Raw genomic sequence first — 17,629 nt, forward strand, 5'->3', positions numbered from 1 at the left:
CCAGAGGAAAATGAATGATATGAGGAAATGTTGATAATAAATAAATCTAACTAAAGTTCAGACAAGTATCTTTGTGCCATTCTTTCAACTTTTTTGTGTGTATTTGAAGTTATCCTCATATAAAAAAAAAGTTTTTAAAAGTTAAATAGTTACTAGAGTTCCATGAATTGATAAAAGGGAGCCTTTGAAAGAAATGCTGACCACTGACTTTCCTGCAATCTGTCTTGCTCAACCAAACCAGGCAAAAGATACATACTTCATGATTTTGCAGAACTGAAAAATAGTAATGCATGAAAAGTGCCTACAACATGCTGGTATTACTTTAGAGAGTAGTAAATATTCAGTGGATTTTGTCATCTGATGTGGCAAACATTTTCTCATCGCCCTTATTACAAGGCTCAAGCATCAAGGAGGGACCTCAAGACCAAGCTTGCACTGAAACCAAGTTCAATACCTTCATTTACATTTCTGTCCCTCCCCAACTGCATTGTTCTCTCTGTTTTGAGTGTGTTTTAATATTGTTAGTAGCAGACCCTAAATTGAAGGAAAATATTTCAGCCTTAGTTTTCTGTTCTTTTGCAGTGACAGATAGGATTCAGTGATCCATACTCAATGTTTACCTCTGGCTTTTCAGATGGATGAACTCTAGTCCTTAGCATCACAAGAACTGACAGAGTTCATCATGAACCTTCCTAGTATCATTTAGGATATAAACTGAAAAAAAAAAAAAAATCTTACGTGGGTTCTAAAGAGTCTTAAACATTCTGTGTGGCAATATATTTTAAATTTGTAACTGGTGTCTAAACCTTTATAGTTTACAAAACACTTCCATTTATACTTTAAATGCCAGGCTTATCATAGAAATTTCTGACACTTTATAGATGAAATATATAAAGATTAACAAGTCTAACTGACTTGCTCAAGGTAATGCAGCCAAAAATGGCAATGCTGCTCAAAAAAGAGATTCTTATTAGCTCATCATTTGGCATAAGCAGTTCCTCTTGCTTTTCATTCAAATAATATTTTGAGGAAATTGAGATTATATTTAAGCACAGATTCTGCCTCTAGCGCGAAATAGTTCCCCTATATAATGACATACCTTGTTTTGAAAGTAGTTTATTACTTTAAGCCATGAAAATTTAACTGTTATAACTTCAAATATGCATCCACACATTTCTGTGGATAAATGTTTTAAATTGCCTCTTAGGTAGGAGTGTATTCTGGCTAAGAAAACAATCTGAAAAGTTCTAACTTAGAGGTTCATCAATTAGACTTCGCGCTCAGGCCATAGCAGGTTAAAGGAAAAAGTCAATATGAGATACAATTTTGGTGCTTATAGGAGAGGCACTTGTCTCTATTTAAGGCCCATCCAATCTCCTTTATTTGATTGACTGCTGAATCTATTGAGGAGTGAGCCATTCACCAAAATCCCCCGCAGCAAGGTCAGTATAGTGTGATTCTTCAGCTGGGAGGCTGGGTTCCATGGCAGAGCCTCCTCCCTGCGTGAGCATTTTGAGTATGCAGAACGCATCAGCTCAGCCTGAGGCAGGCAGTTAGTGCACACACACACACACACACACACACACACACACACCCCGCAACGCTTTCCACTCAAATCTGGTGGCGTTAGCAACCGCAGTCTCAGCTTTGGCTGAGGTACCCGCGGCCACTGCCTGATTTGTGGAAGCAGCACAGAAGTGCAGTTCCCGAAGCATCCTGTGACGCGCAGCATCACAGCTAGTGGTAGACAGCCAGCCACTTCTTTCCAGCTTCTTTCCCCAGCCCTAGCAAGAGGGCACCCTCCTTCAAGAGAGTCTGCCTGGGGAGGAGGTTGCTGCGTGCGGAAGGTAAGACCATTTCCTAGCTGCGCTTAACGTGTGAGCTACCTGACAACCACATACAAGCGATTTCTTCTTATGGGAATCAAAAATCCTTCTTAATCATAGCATGCGCTTTAACCGAAAAAGCAGTTCACTAAAAAAAAAAAAAAAAAAAAAAAAAAAAAAAAAAGCAGAACAGTCAAGACTTGATAGCTCAGCGGCGGCTTCTCTAATTAAAGTTTTAGTACAGATGATAACTCTGCGTTTCTCTCTCCACCCTTACAAATGTCCTGCAAAGAGGAGGTTCAGCCTCATTTTGTGATTCATGACTAACTTCACATTTAGCATAAGTGTGTGATTCTAACCTTTGAGTTAGTTGACAATTGTTATGCAACTCTGCCTGTGTAATTTAAAGACTTTTAAATATTCTCTCCTTCTGCTGGGAAAAAACATACATCAGTCTTCTAAAATAAAAGCCAACTGGTGGGAGCTATAGATTTAAACTCTCCAGCAATTATCCGTGATACAAGCAGGAGTTAAAGTTGCTGAATCACAGAAGTTTATATTCATGCAAATTGCTGTATTTGTTAGAGAGAACCAGGAATCAAATATCTTTTCATCTTTTTGAGTTTTTATCTAGATCTGCTGATGCAGATTTGAGGAAGTGAATTTTTGAGGGGCAGTAAAAATTTTTCCTTGATCTAAGTCAGTCTGTTGTGATGTGGGAAGGACTTAATTGGCAGGCATTTCTCTTCTTTCTTTCCTTATTTTTCTTCTTCCACAATAAGCTAGATTGTAGGATCACTATTTGAGTTTCCTTGTCGTCTTTCTCCAATAAAGCTGTTAGTGTGTTGATCTGAGACCCTTTGCAGTAATGATACTAACCTGTGTATATATGTTATTGCCCCTTATATTCCCTGTCAGTAAATGGCTCCTTACATTAAGTTCCAAGTAAAAAATATTGATAGAGAAAAAGTCTCAACAACTTTTTCATGCCCATTTCTTAATGTTATTTTAAATTTTTAATGTACAACATTTTTCAAAAAGATTTTTCCAAGAAGTCTCATTGAGATGCTAGTAATGATAATTTAAACATTTAAGTCAAAAGTCATGAAGAAAATATTTATAAAGCATGGATGCTATATGCAAGTCAGATTCGTGATGATTCTATTATCACTAAGTTCAGAAGAGAGCTTTTCATGAGCTTGTGATTAACTGACACAGGTTTCTTTGTTTTTGTTTGTTTGTTTTGGTTTTTTGTTTTTTGTACCAGGATTGAACTCACAACCTTGAGCTTGCCAGGCAGGTAGATCTCAATCTATTACTGAAATTCAAAGCATAACTATGGATCAAATACCTGCTCCAATAACTCTAGGGACACACTCTTTAACCTAGACTATGTATCCAAGGCTAGCGGGATGCTAACTCATTGGAAACGAGGGGAAACACAGAAAAAGTTTCCTTCTCTATTTTTCATCAGTGTTCCTGAAGCTGATCCCTCTGCAGCACTGCATGGAAACTTTTATTCCATAATAGTCACCATTTATTTTTTTTGTACAGCCTTTTGTTTTCCAAATATCTGTAGTTTCTAATTGGATGGTCATAAAGTCATTTGACTAAATTTTAGTGTGCTATACAATAACAGTTATACTGAGGGAGCGTGGCTTTCTCTTTGTTCCTTTTTACTTTGTTTCATACTTAAATTTGGAATAAACCTTCACACTTCCTTCTCTGTGGTACTATGGCAGCAGGTGACTGAGGTCAGGATGTTGAGATTGCTCGTAGTAACATCAGGAGATCAGAAGCAGCAAGGGAGATTAAAGGCATGTAGTTCTCCTAATGGTGGCTGGGTGGTGTGTATCTGAAACGGGATCTTGGTGAGAGGAAGAATATTCTCTTTTTGTTTCTATGCTACCAAAGTTGTCCAAATCAGGGAGCAACCTATGAGATCCAAAGATACAATTCTAACCAGGACTTCTGTAGAGGAGAAAGGTAATTTAATTCAGTTGTTGAGCTTGCTTTCCTAACGTGTCAGCTACTTCACAATCCATTTACAGGTAAGGTCGTGCAATTTTTTGCAGGGACTTGGTCACTCACTCTTCTTGCTAATGTAGATTTGTGAGGCAGGTTAAAAGTTAGCCAGTTGCTTGCACAGTATATATCATCATTCTGAGCTGTCTTAGCTTAAAGGGAATCAATTTCATTCTGTTTGGAGCCAGCCAGAGGTGAGGACTCCTCTCTCACTGTGAAGGCTCCCAGTCACTAACTTTCTTAGTCTTTAAACCCCACGTTTCGCATGTGAGAACTTTTCTTGGGAAGCTAGGTAAATTGATATTCTTTTTTCTTAAGTTTTAGAAAAGGCAAGGCAAGAAACAAATACTATGGATTACGTTTAAAAAATAAGTCATTAGCCGTGTCCAATGCTGTTAGGTCACATATATTTAGCCGCTTACTAAGCAATGTGCTAGGGTTGAGGGAGCGCCACAGAGATTCCTACATATGCAGGATGGCTCACAGACTCATGCTGCCCAAGCAAGAAAAAGGGGAGGAGAAAAGCAACCCACAAGACCCATAAGCTTTTGTAAAATGCAAAAAGGTGCAGCATTCTGGGAATGCTGTACAGTTATAGTTACCAGGTGATTTTCACCAAATTGTCTTGGATTATAAATAGCTCTCACAATGGCATATTGAAGGCACCCTTCAGCTCTACACTGAGTGATAGCTGTGAATTAAAATGAAGGACAGGAAATGCTGTACAGTTTCAATATTGAAGAGAATCAAAAGCCAGACAGCAAAGCTTTTCATAGAAATACATTAGACAGTGCTACTGGCCTTTGTGACTGGTCCCCTGTTATATTCTATCTCCTAATATGCACTTTAGTGGAGGAACTGATTGCTAAGAAACATCATGCAAGCCTAGGGAAGCTAACTTTCTCCTTATGTTAAATGTTCCATCTTTACTGGCTTATTTTTATTTTCTTAGCACTTAAATTGCCTTCCATTGTAATTCTGAGTGCAATTACAATCAAATAATGAGTAATGGCTATTGTTTTAATTTTGGGGTGTTGCTTTCGTTTGTGTGTCTCATTTCGTTTCCTCCTAGATGTCTGTTACATGTTCTGAACGCTTCTGGGAAGACTGTGAAACTGTATGGACTTGGACACAGAATGGTTATTAGACAACTTTCCATGCAGTTTTGAAAGGACTCTAAGCCACATTTCTAACTATTCTGACCCTGTAAGAACAGTTCTGACACAAATTGCTAGAAGAGTCTTAGCTCCACCTCAGCTTTGCTTTGTTCAAGACTTCAAGTTTTCTTTCAAAGAATCCTTGTTTTCTCCTTTCTGTACACGCTGGTGAAAATGTTAGTACCTCTAACTTTGGGGTCCACCATGGCTTAGCTAGCATAGCTATACAAAGTGAGCCACCTAGTGGTAATGAGAAGTAATTTTTATATTACCACTTGCACCTTACATTGATGGTCAGAAATTATGTTGCTAATTGTGTGTAAGGTTGCAAATAAGCACTCACTTTTGCGAGTGTTCCTTAATGACAGTTTCTGACTTTTGAGTCAGCTGTCCAGTGACAAGTACGTATTTCTTCATTCTGAGGTTCATTTTCTAATGTGATCCAACATATCACTTTCACCTCCAAATTTGTTTCTTGTGTGCCCATATTTTAAAATAGTACGGTCATAAAGTTTACCACATATTTAGTAATGTCTTTATTATGTACATTTATAGATATTAAAGCATCAGCATACCACACTGAAGAAAACACTTTATAAAGAAAATAGTAAAATCACACATTTTCCTCCAGAGTAATTCTGCCTTTAGAATAGCTTGGATGTGAACATAACTATATATAACTATAACTGTATATGTGTTTATATTTAAGGAAATTTTATGTAACTATGAATGCAAACTTATGACTAGAATAAAACAATATAAAATGCACACTGTGTTCATGTTATGTGAATATAACTATGTATATGTTTATATTTAAGGGAATTTTATGTAACTATGAATACAAACTTATGACTAGAATAAAACAATATAAAATGCACACTCTATGTTTATCTCATATATAAAAAATGCATGATTTTATTCTAAATTAAAATAAAAACATTAGATATTGCTTTTTTGTTTTTTAAGACTTTAACCCAGATAATCAAAATTGGACTTGATTAATCCAGCTAATCAAATCAGTGCCACGGTTGTGGTGTACTTCACCTCAGTTTCCTTATCCTGTTCAGTGTCCCAGGCTCTCAGTGCTGAAGACCTGCACTGGCATTAGTAGAGAAGTTGTATCTCTGGTTGAAAAATTCTTCTTTGGAAAATACGTTGCTGAAATCATGCTTTTAGGGTCTGGAATTTTCTAAATACATTTAACAAATCTAAAGGTACAGTACAGTGCTAATAAAGCAAACACTATTCTGGGAATTTATGTCCAATTTAGAAGAATTGGATAAAGGTGAAGGAGACCACATTAAACAAGGAGTGGTTTTATTTACATTTTTTCATGGAACAAAAGAAAAATAAATTAGGAAGTCAAATAGAAGGTAATGTGGTTAATTCTTTAGTTAAATATTTAACAGTAATGCTTCTTAGAAATCATACTAAGTAAGACCAAATGAACTGATTGCTTTTTAAGTCTTGAGTTAGTTCTGTCTTTAGTTAGCCTAGTCTGACCATGCAAATTATCAATTGTAGTCATTTATTTGGGCAATCTGCCTGTGTAAACTAACAACTCACTGTGATTATTCTTTTTAAAATGAAATGGTAAAATAGTATTGTTTTAAAAATTATTTGTTTCCTGTAAGCAAATGGTTTGAAGTATGAATACAAACAAAAACTTATAATTTCTGATTTGATCTGAGGTAATGTTCTACTTGTTTGTGACATAAATCATAAATGAGACAAAAAAGTTCAAATATCTTGTTCCATTTGATGTTTTTTTTCCTATTTGATGTCTTACGGTAGATTCAAGTATGATGAAAGCTTATTTATTAAATAACAGCTCCCATTTCATTGTAAAGATAAAGAACTTTAAAACAATAATAATTTTAATAGTCAAATATTAAAAAATTATAAATAAATGTTTTAAACATAAAGTGTCTATATAATGTCTATAACATTTCACCAGTGTGTGATTTATTAAGAATGTACTTTACTTTGTTTAGATGAATTTTCAAAAGCTAGTGTCCATTTCCAAACTTGGTAAGATGTGTTTACAAGACGCACTCAAAGTTGGAATCATTTTAATGTATTTAAATTGATGTTAAGTAGAACAACACAATTATTCACTTGTAATAATTTAAATATAAAAGTTTCATGCAGTAGAAAGTAGTTATGCATGGGTTTGTTATATGAAGCATTACAATGTGTCTCTTTCTTTTTCTTTTTCTTTCTTTCTTGCTTTTTCTCTTTTTCTTTCTCCTCACATTTTTTCACTACAAATCCCATGTACTTGTTTAACCAGCTAGATTTCCATTTAATGTGCTTAAACTCCCGAGTTAATGTTCAATCTCTGAATTCTGACGTATTCAATTATGTTCCAAAATATTATTGAAATGTTTATATAAATTAAACTTTTGTTGAACTGAAATATTTTACAGATTCTCTGCTTAAAACACATCAGGTTAAAAAAAAAAACAGTTTAAGAAGCAGGGTATTTTTAGCACTTCTTAATTTGCTTCGGGGACTGAGGACATCTCAGTGCCTCTGTCTTCAAGCACACGCCTTCAGGGGAAGCCTGCATACTTTTGGAAAACCTGTTCCTCAGCATATTCTTAGTTTTGAAGAGAACTTATTATCTACTCTCTATGTGTCAGTTGAATCTATGGTTGAACAGGTGATAGAAATAAAACTTTGTTTTCTGGGCTGGTTTTCAAAGATAATGCTCAGTTATTGATAAATGTGTGTCAATATATATTTGATTTTCTAATATTCATCATTGTTATCATTATTAGAAGCAATAATCCATTCCACTCCTGTTTCTGTACAACACAAAAGAAACCACCTTCAAATGATTTCAAGTTATTTGCTGAATATGTAAGTAATAAAATAATGTTTAATCATTCTAAATAAAATACATCATTTAGGACAACTCAGGTTTTTTTATTAAGATGAAATCTTGCATTCTTTACTAACAAAAAGTAGTCAGGCCACTCTTTCATAGTATCTTCTTGACTTTCTCAACAATGGCCATATAATATGCAAGGGATAACTTTAGTTTACGCCTGATGGTTTCCAACCAGCATTGATTTCTCATAGTGACTGATTTGCTTAAACACATATGTCTATCTATCTATCTATCTATCTATCTATCTATCTATCTATCTACCTATCTTCTATTATTTACTGTAGTAGTACTGAGGATTGAACCAAGGGTCTTTAAAATGAGCTGCATTCCATCAAACTTCTTTCTTTCTTTTTTCTTTCTTTCTTCGTTTTCTTTAGACATGTCTCACTAAATTGCAAAAGCTTGATTTGGACCTTACCTTCCAGTATTAGCTTTGTTCTGTTTTGTTTTGTTTTCTTGAATTCCCTATTCTTAAAAATAACAATGCTAATGAAACAATATTCTCTATATAAAAGGAAAATAATATGATCAGCACTGCCTTGCATCTGACAGCTTTTGCATTATACTAACTGGATACAAAATACTTGACAGTTCCAAATAAAAATCTTGATTTGCTGAAATTTTGTGTTAACAGCTTTCCTGGCAGGCTCAAACTTGCTTGCCTGTAGAATAGTGAGTTAGATATTGTCCTAGAGATATGGGATTTGGTATACGGTAACTGCAGAAGTGAATACAATCTTTAGTTAGAACTTGAGGAACAAAGAGAATGATTCAGCGAATGACAGCCAGGAAGTCACTTACATCTGCTTCCATATGCCTGGATTTAATTCGTGAATGTTTGTTCTGAAACGTTTAGAGAATACCATCCTGAACACAGACACAGAGAGAGGGGCATTCATGTGTCACTGACCTCACTGACCACCCTGTGCATACTGTCCAGGATTCTATATGCTTACCACAGATTTCACATTTGTAGTAAAACATGACATTTGGGTCTCAAATCTTCTAGACTCCTGCTACTTTTGCTTTTTGTTCAGCAAATTTGATAAAGTACTGAGAAGAACACTTAAAGGACGTTAAAGAGTAACCCAGGAAGGAGCCAGTGTACTTACTAATTACCCCTAAAAGATATGGGAATTAAAAAAAAAAAAAGACAGACATAAACAGCAACTGCAACTTGCCTTTGTTAGTTTATTCTGAGAAAAAAATAATTTTTAACTTTTAAAATGCAATATTTATGTTTTACATCATAACTTAGAGACAGATAATGTGATGACAAGAATACTAACTACTAATAACAGCTGTTTATCATTTAGGAAAATCTTTTATATATATATATATATATATATATATTTAACCTTATGACCCCTGTATAAATTTTTTCATGCTGTGGGATCTTTCAGATCTTTCAGATCTTTCCATAGATGAACATTTACCCAAACCATCACCATGGTAAAATTTAGAAGCAGGTTTAGAACCACTGTTTCCTTGGTTTCCCTTTATCTACTCCTTCATTCCCTTCTTTTATTTCTCTTCCTTTTTGCTTCCTTCCCTTGGCCTTTCTTCTCTTCTCTTTTCTTTTTCCTTTTTGATCATCGCTATCCAATAACCTCATATGAAAAGTAATATGCTTTAGAGTTTCTGGATTGGTGCACAAATATTATTATTCTTAGTAATTCTGATAATCACAACATACTGGCAAGCACTTAGCGTGATCCTCTTTGCCTTATGCATGTAGGCACATTTTTTGGACTAAATAAATTTAATCTTATTTATATCCCTTTATTAATGATTTTAAATATCTGACTCTGAGATTCCACCTTTGAGTTTAGCTATTCAGTCCTGCGTAACTGATGAATTTTAAGAAACTAGTCTTTGATGTTATCTGTGCTTATATCTATGACTTTGAGAAGGATGGATTATAAAACCATGCCATAAAGTCTTCCTGTAGTTTGAAAATGGTGCAATTAAGATCAATTGTCATCTGTGATAAGCCCTTCTGAATCTGGTTCTATCTGCTTTCATCCAACTGGTAAAAATTGTATCACATTTGAGGCTTTCTGTGAAATGTATACTAAAATGCCATCTCTTAAAATAACTTCATCATAAAGAGATCTGATTAAAATGACAGTGTTGTTTTGGATGACTTCTTGTGAGCCCACTGGGCTTCTGATAATCACTATTTCAGTTCTGAAATCTGTGAAGGCTCTGTGGGTAATGATTATTTCTAGAATTTTCTTACAAAGTGGGTAATAAATTTAAACATTTTCTTCCCTTCACTGTCAGTCTTCAGTAGGGTTTCCTATTCTCTGGTATTTTTTAGTGATTACCAAGAACATTTTGTTCTGTCACACTGGAACAAAATTACCTGTAACTCAGATTACTGTTACATTGCCACAGTCTTATTTCCTGTTTTCAAGTTTGTCCTATGAGTATTGTGATTTAAAAGTATGAAAAATTTGTTTTTTTATCCTTTGAAGCAAAATGTGTTGTGAAATTTGGTTTTCCTCTGTTTCTGTTAAAATGTTTAACTTTAACACAAAACAGTAAATATGTCTCTTCTATTTTCTGTGTTTCTTTTACATGTGCCAAAATTAGACTTTCAAAAAATATATAATAGTTTTAAAGTTGTCAACTGAATCTGAGACATGGAATTCATTTGAAAACATATAATGTTGCCCATTTAAATTTTTCATCCTAAAATCTTCATCAATGCTATAAAGCTGTGCTAATATGGAAGCCATCCCACATGCATGGAATATTTGGCCTTATATTTAGTTGAGATCGAGGAATAACTACAATTAGAAGGCCTTAATGGGAATGGTATATTTGAGGTCCATGGAGGCATTTTATTCAAATAGTCAATCACCGACTTGAAGTTCAAAACTTTACTCATTTACATTTGATATTTTGCATTTTAGAAAGCAGTTAAAAATATACTTTGAAACAATCAAAATTGGTCAGAATAAGAAGAACAAACATTCAAAATGGAATTGTTATCCATTAAACAGTAAAAATCACAGCCCATTTATTCATCATAGGTAAAACTAATGTTTTGTGAAGTTATAATATAAAAACCATCTGAACAAAATATAGCTGGTTCATTGGTTTATTTTTTAGAAGGTAAAATAGAAATACTAGATTTACAAGTTAGAAGATTCCAGAAAACAAAGACAACATAATAAACAAACATCACAGTCAATACTGGGATATTGGTTTGTTTTTCAACACTATGACATCATTGCATTTCTCTGTATGGCTATTCCCTGGGGACAAGTTAGGATTTTTTTTTTTAGATTAATGAATATTTGATTGATTTGAAATTGTATTTTCAGCTTACTGTAGGGAGAGAAGACCCAGAATGTGCCCTGGGAATTGCCAGGGGATTTTGAATAACTATTATATAAACTTAGAGATTGAGTGTTACATGAATATGTGAAAACAAATCTATTCTCTGTAATTCTGCCTCTGAATGTCTGTGTTTTTTCACGGATAATGCAGTTTTAAACAATATGGTAAAACTATAAATTCAAAGTTTTTATAAAAGCTATGCAAAGACTATGTTAAATTTGGCTTATATTAAACATTCACTGAATGTTGGAAGACCTTCAATATTTTTGTTCAGGTAGCCTCAGACATATTTCTTCTATGCCTCTAAAATAACAGCATTATAAGTCTTAATTTAGGAAAAATAAAGGGAACAGGCAGTAAAGATTCTGTGAAACTCTACTACCACACTCATTTCATAGGAACAAGAGTGAAATAGGGACAGAAATGTCTTTCATTTCCTTTCATTTTTGGGTCTCTAGATTATGCCTAATTTAAATGTATTGCTTAGCTACAATTTTATAGGAAAAAAAACATTTCAGTAAAATGGACAGAGATTTAAAAAGAAAACCAAAAGTTTAGCAAATGAATCTGAGGTGGTGATTTAGGAACTCAGCACTTGAACTACCTGTCTGCTGGCACAGAGGAAATTGAGACCACAGTCAGCATTTAGATGTATCACTGATGGCCAGAGTGTTGTGTTCATCCAACGTTCTGAGTTTTAGATGAAAAATGTTGAGCTACTATGACTTATGGAAGACATCTTCAGAGACTCTTAATAAAGACAGTGAGAATCTACAAAAAAACTTATGATTATCTTGCACCAGCTTGATAGTCAAATTGCTTCTTTATCTTAAAAAAAGAATACAGCACGCACTGCCCACTGTTCTGTATCTTGTCTCAAGTTCCCTGTAGCATGCCTCTTTCTCTAGCATCATGGTTGCCCTGTAAAATCTTGCTGAGCCAAATATGAATGGCAGTGCTGGGAGAGACCAATGTGATGTGGGAAGGTATACGTTGGATTGTGTATATTTCGTTTTATGTTATATTGTATGCTTTCATTTTATTATTATTTTTATTGTGTGTTTTTTAACTAGGTAATTTATGTGATCAATTTTTTTTTTAGCATTACAGGAACATTATTTTTCTATCTAAAGCAATTTGGTAAGATTGCATGTTTATTTTTCTTCTTTACGTGAGATAGTTGAGGCTCTAGTTATTTAGTAGAAAGTCAGAGAAATCTAAACCACATTCCAAAGGGTAACTGGGCATTCATATTAGGCTGAAATCGAAATATCCTTTTATCCCTTGATTTACTTCTAACATATTTGCTAGTTAACAAACTAAAACTCATGCTATAGCAACTGCTCCAGAGCGATGTATATATCAAAATTACTCAGACATTTTCCCTATGGCATAAAAGATATTTTCATTCAATTACTTGGTTCATATCATTCTTCCATGTGCCATATGGCTTATTTTAAATCAGTTCTTCATCTTATGTTGAGTCTCTCCGAATCTTTTATCCTACAAAGTTTACCTTGTTTACTCAGTATAAACCTGCATTGAATGCTAGAGCTACAGAAAATGCAGCTCTCCAAGCTCAGGAGCTCGAACAAGTGACAAAGTACTTGGGGAAAGTATATGGCAGCTGCTAAACTAAAACAATAAATTCAAGACACTATGTTCCGAAGTACCCAATCTTCTGGAAGAAAGTTTCAAAATGGTTGCAACTATGACTTCAGTTTTAAAGGAGAAATCCACAAAGTAGAAAGGATGTGTAAAAGCTATCAGAAGCACAGGCAAAATGCAACATTTATAAAGACACAAAATATGAAAACAATTTTTTTCCTTCTTCGATTTTTCTTTTGAAACTAGGTAGAGGATGGCTGTTGTACAAATGTAGAAAAGAACAAGGCTGTGATATTGCAAAAGTGAGAAATGTCCAAGTGAATTTTATCTCCCATTCTAACAAATCAGTGAATTTTTTCAGCCAAGAAAGGGTGCAAAGCTTGAAGAGATCTCCTGTCAATAATGGACTATAGCAAGGTTAATTGAAATAAAGGCAAAAATGAAAATCTTCCAAAGATACACCATCTTTCTGAGATTAAAAATCATTGGATTGCTTCTTACTGCAAAACACTATTTGTTCCTATCTATGGAAAATGTTATAGTTCCGTGAATTGATTCCCTGTGAACACTCCAAGAGATCCCCTATAGGGAAAAGAACATTAAAGGAAGAATAACTAAAACTGACAGAAAACAAGACTCCTCCAATGAGATGTTACACAATTCATAATTATGGTTACTCACAGCCAGTCTATATAAGGGATAAAATAGTCTATTTTTTTTCAGTAGCAATTTATACATTCCAAATTTCTCAGATTGAAAAATTGGTTCTTTGGAAGTATTACACGGTACTTTCTATGACTATGCTAGGCTCTGTAGTATGATTTAAAATATATTAATTAAATTAAAATTAAATAATATAAAATTTAAAATACAACATATTTCAAAAGATCAGATGACTTGAGACTGATAATGTATCAGAAGAGATTAAAAATATTCCATTTTTGTACTGTATCTCGTTTGGTTAAAAATTCTTGCTACTCAGAAATTTAGTAACCTCTAGGTTGAAACTTACCTATTAAGTTATCAAACTGACTGAATAACTACGTGCTATATGACTGTATGAAAGACTATATATAAATAGGCATGAATAAATGCAGGAAATATATGATAACATATCTAAAAGCTCATCTTTTTGTCTTATTCTGTCTCCCTTCAATAATTTCACTTGTCTCTGGATCTCTTTACTTAACTTAAAATTAACAAGTTCTAATCAAGTGTAAAATATTTGGGTAGAAAATATATTCTGAAGAAATATATACTGGTTGCGAATATTGGCTCCTTCATACAATTGTGCATGACTTCAAAAGTCCCTAAATTTTTCTTTTTCTATTTCTTCTTTAAAAATATAAGTAATGTTTTATTGCAAGTTACATAGAATAGAATGATTAACCACCTCTAATATAAAAAATACTCAAATATTAATTGATCCTAAATCTTATCTGTGGTTTGTTTAAATTGTTGTTACCACCATCCATAACAGGTATCACTTTAGAAATGCTGAATTAATTTTATCATTGTTCATTAAAGTGAATTGATTGGTTCTGAATGTGTTTAAGTACATATAAACAATAATTTCACCAAAATTATCAGATTATATTTTTCTAGATTTCTTGATACATGTGTATTTTCATACTCATCTTCAGATTCTCTGGTTGTAAAGCATTTACAAAACCCAGAGTAAGTATAAAATGTATATTGAATTAAAAAAAATACACAATAAAAACTCTTTGGTCTCATTAAACTGGATAGTACCTAAGATATTCAATATAACGATTGAACATTAAAATAGGTGATTTATTTTTAAGCATGTCTCATTACCATACCATTACAATGTGAGACAGGTTAATTATGACATCTTTGCCAATAACACAATTTGAGAAATTCAATGGAACCTCATAGACAAATACCTCATGAATCACTGGGAAACTGTTTTATTTTTATGATTTTCATTTTCTATCGTTTTCTGACAGGAAACTGGCCCTGTTGTCTGCTGTGGCTTATATTATCTGAGGGTCAGCACTGTCTTGAGAGCTGAAACTGATTTTCTGATTCATGGAATATTAAAAGAATCAAGATATGATGGGATAGATTGAACATGACTCATTTCCAGATAAATTTAACTTGAAAGTTAATCCTATCAGTTCCAAAAATGTCTCTAGGCACTGACAGAGCAAATGGATTTCTACATAAATGTTTTAAAACTATGTCCAAATTGCTCAGTGAAGTGCCCAGAGTTAGTTACACATAGAAACTTTTTTCTAACTTTCACTTGACAAACCCATTTATTACAGTTCAACAAGTATTTTTAAATAACCTACTAAATGAAGATTTATTGTTATGTAAAAACATCATCATATTTTCATCTTCTCAGAGGTTACTTCATGAGATTCACTATTTTTGGTGTATATACTTCAGAAATTTTATAAAATGAACCAGTGCAGTAAATGGAAAGTTAAGAATTTTTTCCTGTTCTTATGACCCAATGTTATAAATGTCTGTAAATTGCTCTTATAACTTCGATAAATATAGTTTTATTGCCCTAAATTTTTTTTTATTTTTTAAGTGTTTGGAATTATTATGTCTCTCATTTTTACGCTTGCTAATAACTATAAACTCTTAGATGGCATCTCAATATGTGCAATTTCTTAGTATTTAACTCTGATTCTTTCTAATATGGAAGTTACATACATAATAGAAGAATTCCCAAAGTTACTTGACCATGAGATCAGCTATCTTAAAAAATGGCATACAATCTGAATACACTGATCCTGGGGAAACTATTTGTGGACAATTCAACTCAGTGGCTGTCAAACATTAGGATGCTTTGGATGTATGTCGTAGACCTTGTTGAAATACAGAATATGAGGCATTGCTCACAGACTTTTTGTTTGGTATGTTTGAGAGGACCCTAGTAATTAGCATACATTTTTATTACTATGAATTTAAACTGCATAATATTATGTTCATTGTGGAGATTAGTTGGTACATGTATTTAACACATCTTAATTCTTGTCCCTGTTTCCTATCTTTTATTCATATTTTTCATATTTTGATTTTTATTCATATTTTGGGTATCTCAATAAGAGAAACTATGTGATTTTAAACTTGCGAATCTAATTTGTGTCACTTAACATAATGAGCTCAAGATGCATTCCTTTTTCTACAAACAAATGAGTTTTTAGGTGGTAATGTTTATGCTCACCTGGGGGCCACATTTTAAGAACCACTTTTCCCTATCACTTCTCCCCCTGGAGAGAAGAAATGATCATTCAGATTTATGCAGCAAGCTAGTATTCAGTGGAGTCCAAAATATTTTGTGACCCTTTACTTCATGTAGTGTTCTCTTCCACTAAGCAAATTTTACCAGGAATATATTTGGTGGAACATACCTTAAGTGGAAAGCGTATACATAAATGATACACAATTATTGAGAAGAAATTGACAAATGAGTTTGACATTACATATAATACCTATTTCTTCTTTGTAAATATTATATTAAGAGGACTCTTCTAAATTTTAATTGCTAGTGCTCTGAACAAATTTTCCTATATAATTTCTTTTTACTCTGTTGCTTTATTATACATTCCACTGATATCTTTACAAAATGATTTAGCTTCATTTTTTTTCTTACCATGACTTATTTCTTAGATTAAAACCATTCTTGATCTTTTGAAGTTCATCAATTTCTGAGAACTTTCAATTTTCATCATCATAATATCTAAGAATGTATTTTCCTCCAACATTCCCCAAGTCTATTTAAAGCATGAAATCACTGTCCACCAAGGGGATTCTGTTAACAGAAGGAAAGTTAGACTAGGAATAAATTTTGTTTTTGTAAAATTTTTCTGTGTCACATATCTGAGATTTAAAAGCTATAGTTAAGGAACGTGCTACAAAAATATTAATTGTAGTACTCAAAAATTGCAGGTATATCATAACAAAAGAAAAGATGATTTGAAATACAGGTGGAGTTATGTTTGGACAAATATTTCTTTATTTTTCAGTAATCTGCTCTTGCTCTAGGCCAAAAATTGAAAAGGAAAAAGAAGCAGAATTACATGGAAAAGTTGCATCAGCTCTATTAGATTTGTAAATTTGTATGAGGAAGAAGCATGGAATTCTGCATTTGCTACATAGAATGGGAATGAAAAAAGCATTTAAGATTTAATTAAATCTTAAATGGGAGAAAAATTCCTGACACATATCTAAAATCTAACGTGGATAATGGAAAGGCAGTCAGTTTATTACATAAATAATATATTATTTAATCACTTATAATTTAGAGTGTTTCCTTGGTAATGAAAAAGGTGATTAATACTATCTCTGCTGAGTTGTAGTAATACAATTATTATGAAATCAAGAGGATATGTAACCTAAAAACAATTTAAAGTTTGGAAAGCAGAAGACAATGCTACTTTATCATTTTTTTTTTTTTTTGCTCAATAAAGATAATTGCATCCCTCACTTTAGATAAACACACATTGAAAAACAAATAAATGCTTTGCTTTATGAGTTGAGTCATTACACTACTTTCAAAAAAGGGTAACCTGTTAATCAAAGTTGAATAAGTCACATATTTTAGGAAAATAATGCCTACTGTCTATCTTATGTTTGAATTCATTTAAATGACTTTGATTTTCTCCATCAGAATTTAGGTTACTCAAATTTATAATATATATATATATATATATATATATATATATATATATATATATTTAATGTTAAAGAAAGTCAACATATGTTAGTGCTTCCTTGTCTACGAAATG

The 17,629-nt window shown here is 33.0% G+C and overlaps 1 protein-coding gene across 1 annotated transcript in view; it reads left to right on the forward strand.

The window, feature by feature from the left end:
- Positions 1-1,627: 1,627 nt before the first annotated feature.
- Tenm4 (teneurin transmembrane protein 4) overlaps positions 1,628-17,629 on the forward strand; it is a 2,788,855-nt gene continuing 2,772,853 nt past the window's right edge. The window contains exon 1 of the mRNA XM_063256396.1: positions 1,628-1,847. The gene's annotated coding sequence lies outside the window, so the exon portion shown is untranslated. The remainder of the gene's footprint in view (positions 1,848-17,629) is intronic.

The sequence above is a fragment of the Cavia porcellus genome, unplaced genomic scaffold (genome assembly GCF_034190915.1).
Source record: "Cavia porcellus strain 051 isolate PalLab524CR breed Dunkin Hartley unplaced genomic scaffold, mCavPor4.1 scaffold_9, whole genome shotgun sequence".
NCBI lineage: Eukaryota > Metazoa > Chordata > Mammalia > Rodentia > Caviidae > Cavia > Cavia porcellus.